This window comes from Carcharodon carcharias, chromosome 14 (genome assembly GCF_017639515.1).
Source record: "Carcharodon carcharias isolate sCarCar2 chromosome 14, sCarCar2.pri, whole genome shotgun sequence".
Taxonomy (NCBI): Eukaryota; Metazoa; Chordata; class Chondrichthyes; order Lamniformes; family Lamnidae; genus Carcharodon; species Carcharodon carcharias.
Genome location: NC_054480.1, coordinates 732254 through 746853, shown reverse-complemented (window position 1 = coordinate 746853; position 14600 = coordinate 732254). Strand labels below are relative to the sequence as shown.

The 14600-nt window shown below is 45.2% G+C and overlaps 1 protein-coding gene across 5 annotated transcripts in view; it reads left to right on the top strand.

The window, feature by feature from the left end:
* tox2 (TOX high mobility group box family member 2) overlaps positions 1-14600 on the top strand; it is a 300983-nt gene that overhangs the window by 237642 nt on the left and 48741 nt on the right. The gene's annotated exons all lie outside the window — the stretch shown is intronic.

Sequence of the window (14600 nt, the reverse complement as noted above, 5' to 3'; positions counted from 1 at the left end):
GTTTTTCCCCAAGTCTGTTTCACACAGTGTACCTCTCAGATTTCACGCGGCTGCCCCCACATAGCCTTCCATCCTTCTTTAAATATATTTCTTCCTCTTTAATCTGTAAATCCCACTGTTTCCCCCATGCCTTTGGAATTTACTTTTCCCATAATATAAAAATCTTTTATGTTGTCATTATGGTCAGCGTTTTTGGGAAAGATCAATGTAATAACCTTTCCCTAGTTACCTTGCTAGTTGTAAAAACCTTATTATGTATCTTTGACAACCCAACAACTTATCCCCTTATCTAAAAATGCAAATTCCCCTTTCCTTAGCTCATCCATTTTAGCATTTAAAATGCCTTTTACATCTAATTATTTTGATAATTTAAACCTTGCAGTCTATCCGTCTCTAATTTAATTAAAGCAGCCACACACAGAACCACACAAATGCATACATAAGCCTACTTTACAATACCCCATAATAATATTATAAAAATATAATAGTTTTGTGACAGTGGCGAGAAACAGTAACAGCCCTTTTACTCCGTAAGGTTACACAGTTACTTAATATTATAATGATTCCCAAAATTTCTGCTTAACCAGACTCCCAACTACACACCCCCTTTAAGGCAACAGTCCAAAATAGATATTAAATTTACAGAGACAATGCAGCACGGTTGAATGATGATGGTAAATAGCATTGGGCATACTCCAATAAATTATTTTCTAAGATCCCTATCTTCAAATCCCTCCATTTCATCCTCTAGCGATCACCCCCAGTTATACAGCTTCATTTGCGCTCCCTCTCTTTCATCACCTGCCTATTTCTGGCTTCCAGCTCCCTTTGTTCCACTCATGCCCCAATTTTAATTTGGGGTGGGGGCTGAAGTGGGTGGCAAACTGCCAGGTGCCCCTGGGAGATTTTTTATTTGCCCCTTCACTGACTCCCACCTGAAACTGGTGGGAATGACATCAGCAGGAGCCAACCTTCTTGTTGGTGGGGTCGGGGGGGGGGGGGGGGTTGGTGGAGGGTGAAAGGTTGTCACTGGGACCAATGGAAATGAGTCCCATTCTCCTGTAATCCCTTCACTTAACGCCTACCCCTTGTCCCTTCCTTCCATTCAAGCTTTGTAAAAAATCTTTCCTTTCAGACGTATTTTCACGTTTCCCCCTCTGGGGGGGGAATGTGAAATACATTGAGATGCCTCTCAGTGCCCAGGAGGTCCTGTCAAGGTGGCTCTAGGTGGTCCGTGGCCTTTTTTGAAGATATTTCAGAGCCTGGTTAAACACAGCATGTTTGATATGAGCATTGCTGAGGCCATCTCAATGTGATTTGTCCACATCACTTTCCTGACCTGTTTGGATAAAATCGCACAATTGTTGGGCCTTTTATGTAAGAGCTTTTCTGCCACAAGAAAGTGTCACTGGCTGGATTAAAAAAAAAAATTGATCTCGGTCACCACGCACCTTCTCATCATATCGCCGGATCCTTTGGGCCAGGATTTCGCAGAGTCAGGGAGACTCCATGGGCCTTTAACAATGGCGAACGGGACCCAGATGCAGAAATCCCGCCCCCATTTCTGACAGAGCCAGAGCAAAGTGGGTGGGGCGTGACTCATACCAGAGGGAAACCAGAACTCAGCAGGGCCATTTGAACTTAGCGCTGAGTTCAAACAGACCCCATTTTGGGCTGGTCCAAGGGCCTTCACCCACAGTGTGGGAGTCACAAATTTATGCAATAAACATAAACGTTTCTGAACATGGGATAAGGTCTGTTTATGTGTTGTGATCTGAAGCGTTTTAAATCTCCAGCTCTTTAAACATGAAAAACAGGCTGTAACTCTCAATGAGAGTTAAACAAAAGCCGTCTGCTGGACTGTTTTGATTAATGGACCATATGGTGTAGGTTAGAAGATAAAATAGCATATATTCATGCAGTTTCAATAGAGGTCTGTATTGACATTTCTTAAGAGCTATTATTATGTCATAATGAGTGCTTGGCTGAGTTTCAGTGATCTCATCAGGCGTTTCTGAGATCATGTTTTGATTGTCAGTTTAAAGAGGCTGTTATAGGATTATGTAGCTTTGATATGGGATCTGAATAGAAGGTTGCTTTTATAAGAGATTAACCACTTGAGGACACTTGAAAGCTTTGAATGGGTTTTCATGAAAGAGAGTTTTTTTCACTATTAAGTATGTACGAGTGAGAGCTGTATTAGATTGTTAGAAGTTCATTCTCTTTTCATCGCCACTTGGCTCCTGAGGTCTGCCCATGGTGGATACTGGGAGAGTGGCTACGGAGGTGGCATGGGCTGGGCATGAGGGGACATGGGGTTGGGTGAGGAGCATGAATTGGCACTGAGGTAGCATGGATGTATAAGGGGACACAGGGGCGGGTGGAGCATGAGTTGGCATCGAGATGGCATGGAGGTTTGAGGGAGGTGAGTGCAGGGGAAGGATCAGCAAAGAGGGGCCATGCTGGGCTTGAGGGGGCTGAGGTGTGAGGGCTAGAGGGCTTAACAATTCTTAAAACAACTGGCCCCTGTGGCCACTAAGGATCTGCTTCCAGGGTCGGCGGGTCTGACCCTATCCTGCCCCCACCTCCCCTGAGCGAAGATTGGGTCCAAGGGGACCCTTCAAGTCAAGGTGAGCTAGGAAATTTCCCGATTTGAGCTACCAGCCCCGGGAGTGAAAATCTGGCCCTTTTTTCTCCAGGAACAGGTCTTCTGGCCCCACTTATATTGTCTGTTTCAGTTGCCTCTCCTGATGAATTATTCTGTGACACTATTACTTTGCTACTTCTAACATCCTGATTTATAACTCGGACTGCTTTCAGCGAAGGTTCTTATAGGCGTGGAGAGAAACTGAAGTCACTGTCACCCAGTGGAATCTCCTACTTATTCTGATCGTGGATGTTGGGCCTGACATTTAAGATCATTCCGGGACCCGAGGCAGTGTAATGGGCTGGTAACTCTACCTGAGTTGTACGAAATCAGTCACTGGGGTAATAAAGCCTCAGAGCTGTCTAAAAAAAGCAAAGGTTTTACCCCAGGGACAACACACGCACAGCAACAACAACAATCTGCATTTACATAGTGCCTTTAGTACAGTAAAATAGCCCAAAGTGCTTCACGGGAACACAGTCAAACTAAATTTGACACCAAAGGAGGTATCTGAACAGATGACCAATAGCTTAGTCGAAGGAGTAAGGTTTGAAGGAGTTTCTTAAAGGGGGAAACGAGAGGTGAAGGTGTTTAAAGAGGGAATTCCAGAAGGGTTTAAGCGGCTGAAGTCATGGGCCTGAATTGTGCGCGATCAGCGGGCCCAGGAGTGAAGGGGAACTGTCCCTGACCACAATCGGCACCTCCCCCCAACCCCCCGAATGTGATTTCACACTGGCTGGCCAATTAAGGCTCTGCACTGCCAGTGGGGGGGGTGGGGAGAGGGCGAGGGCACTGACATCACTGCGGCTGCTGGTGAGCATTTCCAGACAGATGCCCCAGGGAGCTGCGGACCTCCCAATCATAAAGGAAAGCACAGAAAGCAACAAAAAAAAAGTGTCTATGCAGCACAATCAAGCGGCTGAAAACATACCTCATTAAAAAAAACAGTCCCCAGATACATCTTTTTATTTTAAATCCTAACGGAGATTCCATCCGGCCCTTGGATGAGGTTCCATCAACAGTGTAAAGGCCGCCTGGCCGATCAGCCCGTTCGCCAACCGTAAGGTTGGACAGGCCACAGAAAATCGCCGACAGTTGGCCGTTGATGAGGTTAATTGCCCGCTTTGTTGTGGGCGGGCGGTCTTCGACTTTTGCGCGGACCTGCCAAGGTAGGGTGCGCACCCACCCGCGGGACATAAAATTCTGGCCATGGCCACCGACGATGGGTCGATGGAAACTGGGGATACCCCAGGGTAGAATTAGAGAACCACAGAGAGGGTTGTGGGGCTGGAGGTGATTACAGGGATGAGGAGGGATCTGAAAATAAGGATAAGCATTTCAAAATTGAGATGTTGCTTAACCCATGTAGGTTAACCCAACTTGGGCGCAAGCGTAGGTTAGCAAGTACAGGAGTGAGGGGCGACTAAGACTTGGTGTGAGTTAGGACATGGACAGCAGAGTTTGGGATAACATTGCAGAGGGTTGACTGTGGGAGGCCAGCCAATAGAGCGTTGGAATAGTCGAGTCTGGAGGCAACAAAGGCGTGCATGAGGGTTTCAGCAGTGGATGAGCTGAGACAGGAGCAGAGTTCGGTGATGTTACAGAGGTGGGAATAGGCGTTCTTACTGATGGTGCGAATATAACGTTGGAAACTCATCTCAGGGTCAAATGTGATGCCAACGTTGTGAAAAGTCTGGCTTCGCCTCAGACGGTTGCCAGGGAGAGGGATGGAGGTGGTAGCTCGGGGGTGAAGTTTGAGGCTGTGGCAAAAGACAATGGCTTCGGTCTTCCCAATACTTAGTTGTAGAAAACTTCTGTTCATTTGGTGCTGGATGTCGGAGAAGCAGTCTGATAATTTAGAAAGAGTGTCAAGAGGTGATGGTGAGGTGGAGCTGGGTGTCATTAGGATACCTGTGCAAGCTGACGCTGTGTTTTTGGAGGATGGCATTGAGGAACCAGATGTAGCTGAGAAATAGGACGGAGCAAAGGATCAATCCTTGGGAATCCAGAGGTAATGGGACTGGGAAGAGAATCCATTGCAGGTGATTCTCTGACTATGATTCAATGGATAAAAACAGAATCAAGCAGAGCAGCCCCACCAACTGGGCAATGGCGGAAAGGCGTTGGAGGAGGATTATGCGGTCAACTTTGTGAAAGGCTATAGACAGGTCGAGAAGGATGAGGAGGAATAGTTTCTATTGGCCACAGTAACAAAGAATATCATTTGTGACTTTGATAAGGAGGGCCATTTCAATACTGGCAGGATCAGAAACCTGAGTGCAGGAATTCAGCCATCTACAAGAAAATGCGATTCATTATTTAGAAACCAGTCTTACACACTGCAGGAACTAGGTTGGGAGGTATCTGACATGCATCAGGATGTAGCTCTCCTGGTCTCCTCTCTGATAACTTGTTGTAGATTCTATGTGAAGGGAGTAGAGGTAGTCCCAGTTCCTGGGAGAAATCAATTGTTCCTGGATGAGACACCTATTCAGCTGAAACTGCTGACAGTCCTGAATATCATCAGCCCATTTAGCATTGAGGCTCCAAGCAGTCAATAGGTAGCAAGAGGCACCCGGTATTTTTCTGTCTTTTATTACCAGGCTCTGCAGAGATTGAAGGAGGATTGTGGACATTCCTACCCCAATCCTAGAGAGCTTGGGGAATCCAACAAAACATTTTAATCAGTATAAGACACAGGGCTCCAATAATAGATAATTATTCTGACTGAAGGCACAACACAGAGACAGCACATGCACAGTCCCGCAGGATTGAGTTACAAGATCAGCCATGATCATATTGAATGGCGGAGCAGGCTCGAGGGGCTGAATGGCCTCGTCCTGCTCTTGTTTCTTATGCTGTCATGTCCAGGCAATGTGAGATCCAGGCAGTACACATGCAGGCCCATATTTGAAAAACAGATAATGGGGAAGTGAACGGTTTAATCAGTAATTGCTCGGGGAGTGCACCTACCCCTGCCTCTTCCCCAGCACCGTGACCTAGTTACATGTTGTGGACTCTGCAATAAGTCATTCCGTTGCGTTTTTAATCAAACTGACTCCTGAAACAGGTAAAGCCAGATAACATATATTTTTGTAATAATTCCCCAACTTCAAATGCTGATTCGAGAGGCCATTCTTGAGTAAATCAATTCGTCGTTTGACTGACCTGTTTCAGTAATTACCTGGAACCCCTTCCCCACCACCCCCCCCACCCCGGCCTGTGGGCCATTCCTTCCGCTGCACCCTGATCTCATCAACATGAGAACACCGCTGATTCTATTTTTTTTAAGGTTTAGGAAAATTATAATTGAAAAAAAAAAGGAGTCTCCTGGAGACCAGCAACAGTTCAAGGCAACAAAAAGAGGGAAAGCTGGGTGAACTGATCTTTCACATATATTCCATCACGGTAACAGCCTTATTCAGCCTTGAATCCATTTATTTCAGCCCAGTCCTCAGGGTAATGTACCTTTTCTCATTTCCAGCTCTTCTTTATTGTAAATGAAGCGTCACCACAATAAATCATTTACCAATACAGAGAGGACAACATGTCCTGAAAATTTAAGTTAAGTGCTAATATTCTGCATTTTATTGCTTTGTTGGTAAGGGTCTGCTTATAAGAGCCAACATTAATTTTTTTTTTCCTGTTGCCACGGGCAACGACTGAGGTCAGTGATCATTCCGATTAGGAAAATGGGTGTCTTTTCTTTCCACCTACATACGCACAATACAAATAACACAATAATAATGGCAACTCACTTTTATTCAGCACGTTTAATGCAGAGAAACATCCCAAGTGGCCATAGAAATGTTACCAAACAAAATTCAACAGTAAGGCCAAGAGGAGATGTTAGGAGGATTGACTAAAAGCTCGGTCAAGGAGGTAAATTTAAGGAGCATCTTAAAGTTGGGGTGGGGTGGGTGGGAGAGAGAGAGAGAGAGAGAGGGGTGGGGAGTTTTACGGGGGGATTTCCAGAGATTGGGGCCCAGGCCTCTGAAGGTACAGCCACCGGTGGTGGCCCCGGCGGACAGAGGCTGCACAGGGGACCACAGCTGGAGAAATGTAGAAATCTCAGAGGGTTTTAGGGCTGTAGTAGGTTACAAAGGGGTTAGGCCGTGTAGCTATTTGGATTAACAATGAGAATTTTAGATTGAAGGTACTGGTGGATCAACAGCCAGTGTAGGCCAGTGAGGACTGTGGGGTGATGGGTGAACAGGACTTGGTGTGGGTTGGGACAGCTGAGTTTTAGGTGAGCTAAAGTTTATGGAGATTGGAAGGTGGGAAGCATTGGAATTGTGGAGTCTGGAAGTTACAAAGGCACGGAGAAAAGCTTCAGCTACAGCCGAGGCAGAGGAGGTTCATGGATATACAGAGATGGATGTAGGTGGTCTTGGTGATGAGAGGTAATAGTACAAAAATAAAACTGTTGGATTTTTTGAATATTCAGGGTGCTGGACAGATGCTTAGCTGAGCTCCACCAATATCTCAGTCAATGTAGGATGCTTTTCCTATGGAATAACTCTGCTGTCTGAAGGATCTCATCATTTACATGGCAGTCTCTTAATGGACCATACTGACCAGAAAGGTCCCAAATTCAACACCTAGGCCATAGCTAGGGTCCCAGTGGTGACCTCAATGCCCTAGGTCATGTGTAGATGTCAAGCAGGGACAGGATTGGACTCCAGTCTGATGTCCTAATGATTAAATGAGCTGCTAATAATCACTACCTTTGTTCAGACATGGATAATGATGAAAAGGGCCTGAGGCCTTCCCACTACAATAGAACCATAGTAGATTAAAGCACAGAAGGAGGCAATTTATCCCACAGTGTTTGTGCCAGCCCTTCCCTAGAGCATCCCGAAGGTGTAAATTGGCCCGCAATCTCTTTATATCCTGGTATTTTCCTATGCATCAAATATTTATCAAATTTTCTCTTTAAAGATACAGTGGTCACTGGTTGATACTCCCAGAATGCATTGTACAATTGGCCCTTGCAGCCAGCATGTTGTCTGAGGTGAAAGGGCAAGTCCTCAGCTCCCAGCTCTCTCAACCTCTGGGCCTTCGACATTGTCCAAACTCAGGAGGTCCTGTGTGTTTACGTTGCAGCCCCCAAAACATTTTTATGAAGCATTTGCAATTAGCCTTCATTATATGATTTGCATATTCATGAGACATCAGTTCTAATTATTAGAGACTGTTGTCATTTTGCCAGATGATTAATTAAGCTGCTGTCACCAAAGTGATTACAATACTGTATTAGAAACCTCCAAGGACCTGTAGCAGTTTTTTTTAAATCTGTAATATGGTATAATACATATCTTAATGTATAATTCATACAGAAGAGTGCTAATAACCTCACACATCCTCACATTGCCCATGTTTCCAGTTTTTTCCCTCTTCGGGTTCTTATTCAAACAAGCTAACAATTGTACTTTTGGCTCAGTAGTACGGAATTTATATATTGCTGAAAAGAGAGACAAGCTGTCAAAGCTTATCGATTTCCACTCATCAGGACAGACGCAAGAATACCAAATTTCAAAGGGAACATTAACTTATACCGCATGAGAAAAGTGCTGCTGATTGGTTGGCAAGTCAACTCTGATTGGCTGAGGTGTTGCCATGGAAAATGAACCAGGGAGCTATTGGCCGGCATTTCCAGCCTCCCCACCCCCCCCAACCCACCCACCCCCCCCCCACCCCACCGCCACCCCGAACGCCCACGGTGGTTTCCATCACGGCAGAGAGCAATTGAAATCTCCGCTCACTTTGGTGGGACAGGAAGATCCCATTGGTCTGATGGGCTGGAAAATACTGGCCATTGTCTCCCATACTTTTGTCTAATTCAAAAAAAAGAGATTCGACAGCATGTTTCCATTTTTATCAATGTTCACATTTTATTTTTGTACCAGTACCTCTCCCTCGCCACGATCACCACTCCAATTCTTGGTCTCCCATATCAGAGTTTAGAGACCTGGCATTTTTCACCCTTCACACTCCTTGTCGAAGCTCTCAGTGATTTGAAGTTACTGGGGCCAGGATTCTTACACTGGGGAGCGACAGAGTGGGGGCGGGGAGGGGGGAATGAAATATATCAAATTATGCTACATTTTGCACAGTATCTACAGCACAAAAACAGGCCTGTCAACCCAGTTGGTCCATGCGGTGTTTATACTGCACTCGAGCCTCCTCCCACTCTACTTCATTTCACCCTATCACCAAATCCTTCTATTCCTCTCTCCCTGTGCGTTTATCCATCTTCCCCCTTAAACGTATCTATACTATTCCCTGGGTAAAGAGGTTTCTCCTGAATTCTCTACTGAATTTATTAGTGACTATCTTGTATTAATGATCCCTATGGAGTCCACAAATGGGAGAACCTTCTGTACATTTACCCTAACAAATGCACTCACAATTTTAAAGACCCCTGTCAGGTCACTCCTCAGCCTTCTCCTTTCTAGGATAAGACCCCCCAGCCTGCATAACCTGGCTTTCCTAATCATTATAACCCCTCAGTTCTGCTGGCATCCCTTGTAAATCTATTTTGCACTTTCTCCAGTGCCTCTATATCTTTTTTATGATATGGAGACCAGAACATGCACAGTTTCTCCTTGTTACAATTCTTCTTTTCTTCAACATAAATGTAGCCAATCATACGCAGGGATTGGCGGAACAATAATGTGGGTTCTATATCTGAAGATAAGGCTACACACAGATAATGTTCACTCAGAGGCTAAACATAGTACATCTGGTCTCCACCCTGCCTACCAACTGACTTCAAGCCCTGATCCTAACACATCACATCTTGTCGAAGTTTTGATTGGCAATACATACACCTCCTTAAAGCGCATCATATCACAACACTCGTGCTGCAGTCTAAACTACTGCTCAGTGCTAGTTTAACATAACTCGTCTGTTCCTTTTTTCCATTCACTGTCATTCCTGCTGGGACTGAGGGAAAGGGGTTTCATTTCTTCTCCTATACTCTTTCATGGGATGTAGGCATCGCTGGCAAGGCCAGCATTTGTTGCCCATCCCTAACTGCCTTTGAACTGAGGGGCTTGCTCGGCCATTTCAGGGGGCAGTGAAGAATCAACCACGTTGCTGTGGGTCTGGAGTCACATGTAGGCCAGACCTGGTCAGGACAGCAGATTTCCTTCCCTAAAGGACATTAGTGACCCAGACCGTGGTGATCTTACTGAAATTTATATGATCCCGAGGGGACTTGATAGGGTAGATACCAGGAGGATGTTTCCTTTTGGGGGGGAGACTAGAACTGGGGGACACAGTTTAAGAATGAGGTCTCACTTTTAAGACCGAGATGTGGAGATTTTTTTTTCCTCTAAGAGAGGCGTTAGTGGAATTCTCTTCCCCAGAGAGCAGTGGAGGCTGGGCCATTGAATATATTCAATGCCGAGTTAGACAGATTTTTGATAGACAAGGGAGTCAAGGGTTACAGGCGGGAGACAGGAGAGTGGAGTTGGGGCTATAATCAGTTGAGCCATAATCTTATCAAAAGACAGAGCAGACTCAGTGGGCCGAATGGCCTGCCCCTAAATCCTATATTCCTATTGTCGAGACTAGCACTTCAATTCCAGATTTATTAATTGAATTTAAATTCCAGCGGCTGCCATGGTGGGATTTGAACCCAGAGCATATCCTGGCCCTCTGGATTACCGGTTCAGTGACATTATGACTACGTCATCATCTTCCCCATTGACTGACCTACTCCTTTGCAAAACAAGAACAATACGATTCATTGACAGACTCCATCGGAGAGCTGCTCTCCCCCACCCCCCCCCCCCCCACCCCCACTCCACCTCACCAGGCACGGGGGGGAGGAGAGGGGTGAAATTCAAGAGCACAGAATAAGTGATAGTGAATGAGCCGTCCATTCTACACGCCACCTGATCTTCCTGTCCAACAGCCTGTTTTCCCATCCCTAATGTTTTTATAACTTATAAGCAAATCTGTTCAAAGAATTATTTTTAATGTCCCTCTCAACAATTTTAATTCCAGGGTTTTGCACACAACAGAGATCCAGGAGATTAATCTTTAACTCCTAGAGACGTTCTCCAGACCAACTCTGGCAGACAGTGAAATAAATACAGCTCATGTTGAATTCCCTCTATCCACTATTTTTGAACAGGGAGCTAATGGCTCCTTTCAGGTCATCCCCTTGGAATTTCACATCAAACAAGGCGCTAGATTAATGCACAGAGGGTTTGGAACCCTCCGTGCACTCATTGTGTCTGCTCCATCTTGACTGTGTTGGTTCGGACATAGTCTACAACAACATTGCCACCTGATGGTGGATGGTCAATATTGCACATGCCAACGTCCAGCTGGTGTGACAAAAGAACATTTTGTAGGAAGCATTGCTGCCTGATTACTGCCGGATGGAAGTCAGCGTTGACATTGTTTCAGTTTGATTTTGGAGAGAAAAGCCTTCCGGTTTGGGGCAAGCGGCAGTTTCTGTTGTTCGGTCAATTCTGTGGCCATTGTTCCTGTACACAGTGAACAAAGTGGAGATTGGAAAGTGTTCGTTCTTTGATGCTTAGGTGTTAATGTAGCACTGTAAAACACGTAAGATGTCACACGGTGGGGGGGCAGGAAAACCTCTTTAATTAATCAGGACCTTTATGTCTATCCCAATGCCAATTAAGAATTAAGCAGTGTAACGGGAGTGTAATTGGTCCAAATCTGAGCGAATCAGTCGCTGTTTTAGACCAAGCCCAGGTTCAATGTGAGCTCATTTTACTCTCCTGCCATTGAATAATTTCACCTCTGAGGACGGTGTCTGTTATCCCAGGCAGCTTCATTCCCATCGTTGCCTCGCTGTATTCACTGCCCATTCCCTCGTTTGGAAGTTGGAAGGAGAAGCTCATTCAACAAAACCAAGAGTTGAGCTGTCCCTAGAGAACACGTCAGAGGTACTCTCCCTACTGTGATGTCTGGGGACAGCTCCACCCCACCCGCCACACCTCCAGCACCAATTACAACCAGTGTTACAAGCAGCGAAAGCCTTGGTTTCCCTCCCATAGGCACCTGTTAAACCAGTGTTAACATTTTTGCTGTAATTCAGCATCATAGCAATCATTTCATTAAACACTGGGAGGAAAACGCTAAATATCTTCCAACCCAAGTGAAAATGTGATTCAGAAAGCAAGGTCATCATCTATGAAGATCAGTAGGCCAGAGCTGTGCGTTGGATGAATTTTTTTTTTATTAATTCACTGGATGTGGGCTTCGCTGGTTGGGCCAGTATTTATTGCCCATCCTTAGTTGCCCCTTGAGAAGGTGGTGATGAGCTGCCTTCTTGAACCGCTGCAGTCCATGTGGTGTAGGTACACCCACAGTGCTGTTAGGGAGGGAGTTCCAGGGTTTTTGACCCAGTGACAGTGAAGGAACGGCCGATATATTTCCAAGTCAGGATGGTGAGTGACTTGGAGGGGAACTGGCAGGTGGTGGTGTTCCCAAATTCTGCTGCTTCATTCAATTGCCTCCGATAATTATTTGTAGAAACCTTGAGGGATTGAGTGGATGATCGTGAACATAAGAAACAGAAAAAGGAGTAGAGACCATTCAGCTCCTTGACCCTGGCCCTCCATATAATGAAATCATGACTAATCCTCTACCTCAAATCCCCTATTCATTTATCCCTTGTTCCCTTGGTGTCCACAATTCTCTCAATCTCAGTCTTGAATATACTCAACAACTGAGCTTCCTCAGCTCTCTTGGGTAGAGAATTCCAAAGAATCATGTGAAGAAATTTCTCCTCATCTCAGTCCAAGATGGCTGACCCTTTATTCTGAGGCTGTGACCTTAGTCCCCGACTCGCCATCCCAGGAGACACTGCCCCTCAGCATCTACGCTGTGAAACCCGCTAAGAATTTTATGCCTCAATGAGATTGGGGCGATTTTAAATGGCCTGGGGAAAGACTCAATGGCCTGTCTTAGTCCTGCATATTGCTTACGAACAGGGTTATTGGTATTGTAGAGTACTACAGCATGATCACCCTTAGACACTCTTATTTGAGTATGAAAGTGTAGTGGTTATATTAGTAGTAATCTGGAGGGCTAGACAAATAGGCAAGTAAAAATCAAATCGAATTCCCACTATTGCGCCTTGGCCAGGATTCTTTGGACCCGTTGTGGTGGGACCCACCACGGGAGGTTTGGCGGCCGAACTAAAAGTCCGTTTGACTTTCAGCGGGACTGGACAATCCTAGTGGCAGGGCTGGAAAAATCCCACCCTCCGAAAAATCAGTCTCAGTTTTAAAAAGCCTGAAAAAGTTGGTCCCAGTAAAAGTGGCCAAGGAGCTGTCAGGTTATCATGAAAACCCAACTGGTTCTGCTAATATGGGGAAGAAAATCTGCCACCCTTACCCAATCTGAGGCTACACCTGACCCCAGTTCCACACCAGCATGAGCCCCTCAGTTAGCTCAAATGTCTACGTCAGTGATTCAAGAAGAAAGACCGCTGTCAATTTCTCTGGGGAACCAGGGGGTAAGTAACAAGCAACACATATCTCCTGAGCAGAAATACAAAAATAGATAGCGACTGAACAGTTTCATCAGCGCCATATCCCCTTTACACAGGAACAGAAGGAGGCCATTTAGCCCCTCGAGACTGTTCTGTCATTCAGTGAAGTCATGGCCGGTCGGTTACCTAACTCCACACACCTGCCTTTGCCCCATATCCCTTTACACCTTCGATTATCAAAAATCTATCAATTTCAGGTTTAAAATTAACTACTGATCTAACTTCAACTGTCTGTTACAAGAGAGTTTCAAACTTCTCCCACTCTCTATGTGTAGAAATGTTCCCTCATTTCAGCCCTGAAAGGTCTGCCTCTAATTTTTTGATTAAGCCCCCTGGTCCTAAACTCCCCACCCAGCAGAAATAGTTTCTTTCTACCCTATTGGATCCCCTTAATAACTTGAAAACTTTCATCAAGTCACCCTTTAACCTTTTAAATCCCAGGGAATACAACCCTAGTTTGTGTCATCTCTCCTTGTAATTTAACCCTTGGAGTCCTGGTATCATTCTGGTAAACCTACGCTGCACTCTTACCTAAGGTAGTGGTGCCCAGAACTGCTCCCAGTAACTCCAGGTGTGGTCTAAGCAGAGCTTTGGATCACTGTAGCATAACATCTAGACCCTTGTATTCTCGTCCTCCAGTTATAAAGACCAGCATTCCATCCACCCTGTTGATTATTTCCTGTACCTGTTCATGACATTTTAACAGTCTCTGGACCTGAATTTCCAAGTTCCTTTGGACCTCTACTTTTCAAGCTCTTCACTGTTTAAAAATTATCCTTTCCTACCCTTTTTAGGTCCAAAGTGAATTTGCCTACTTTAAAATCCATTTGCCACAGTTTTGTTCATTCATTAAATGCATTAATATCTTTGTGATTTTATGCTTTCACCTACACTGTTTACAATGTCACCTGTTGTTTTAGTATCAGCAAATTTGAATACGCGCCTTTCTATCCCATCATCTAAGTCATTACTGAATAGTTGAGGCCCCTTGCGGGACCCCACTTGTCACATCCTTGCCAATTAGAGTACCTGCCTATTATCCCTACTCTCTGTCTCTGGCCATTCAGATGATTTCCGAACCAGGTCAATAATTTGTCCAACTGGGTGGCGTAGTGTGGAAGGCTGTGACAGGGAGGGTCATGGGCATTGTATACCCTACACTGACAGTAATTTCTATGCTTGAGATTATTGCATTAATTACACCTGAAATATTTCCACTGGAGTTTATGCTGTCCTGTACATGTTAAATATAGAAATACTTACACACTCCCGAAGTTGAATACACGTACAGCACATGGTTTTCTGGTCTTTCCAGGTCCACTGTAACTGTCTAACTCTGATTGCTCATGACGAATCTATCTCAAAGAATCTGGGGTTTATACTGAAGCAGCATTGTTTTCCTTGGAGATC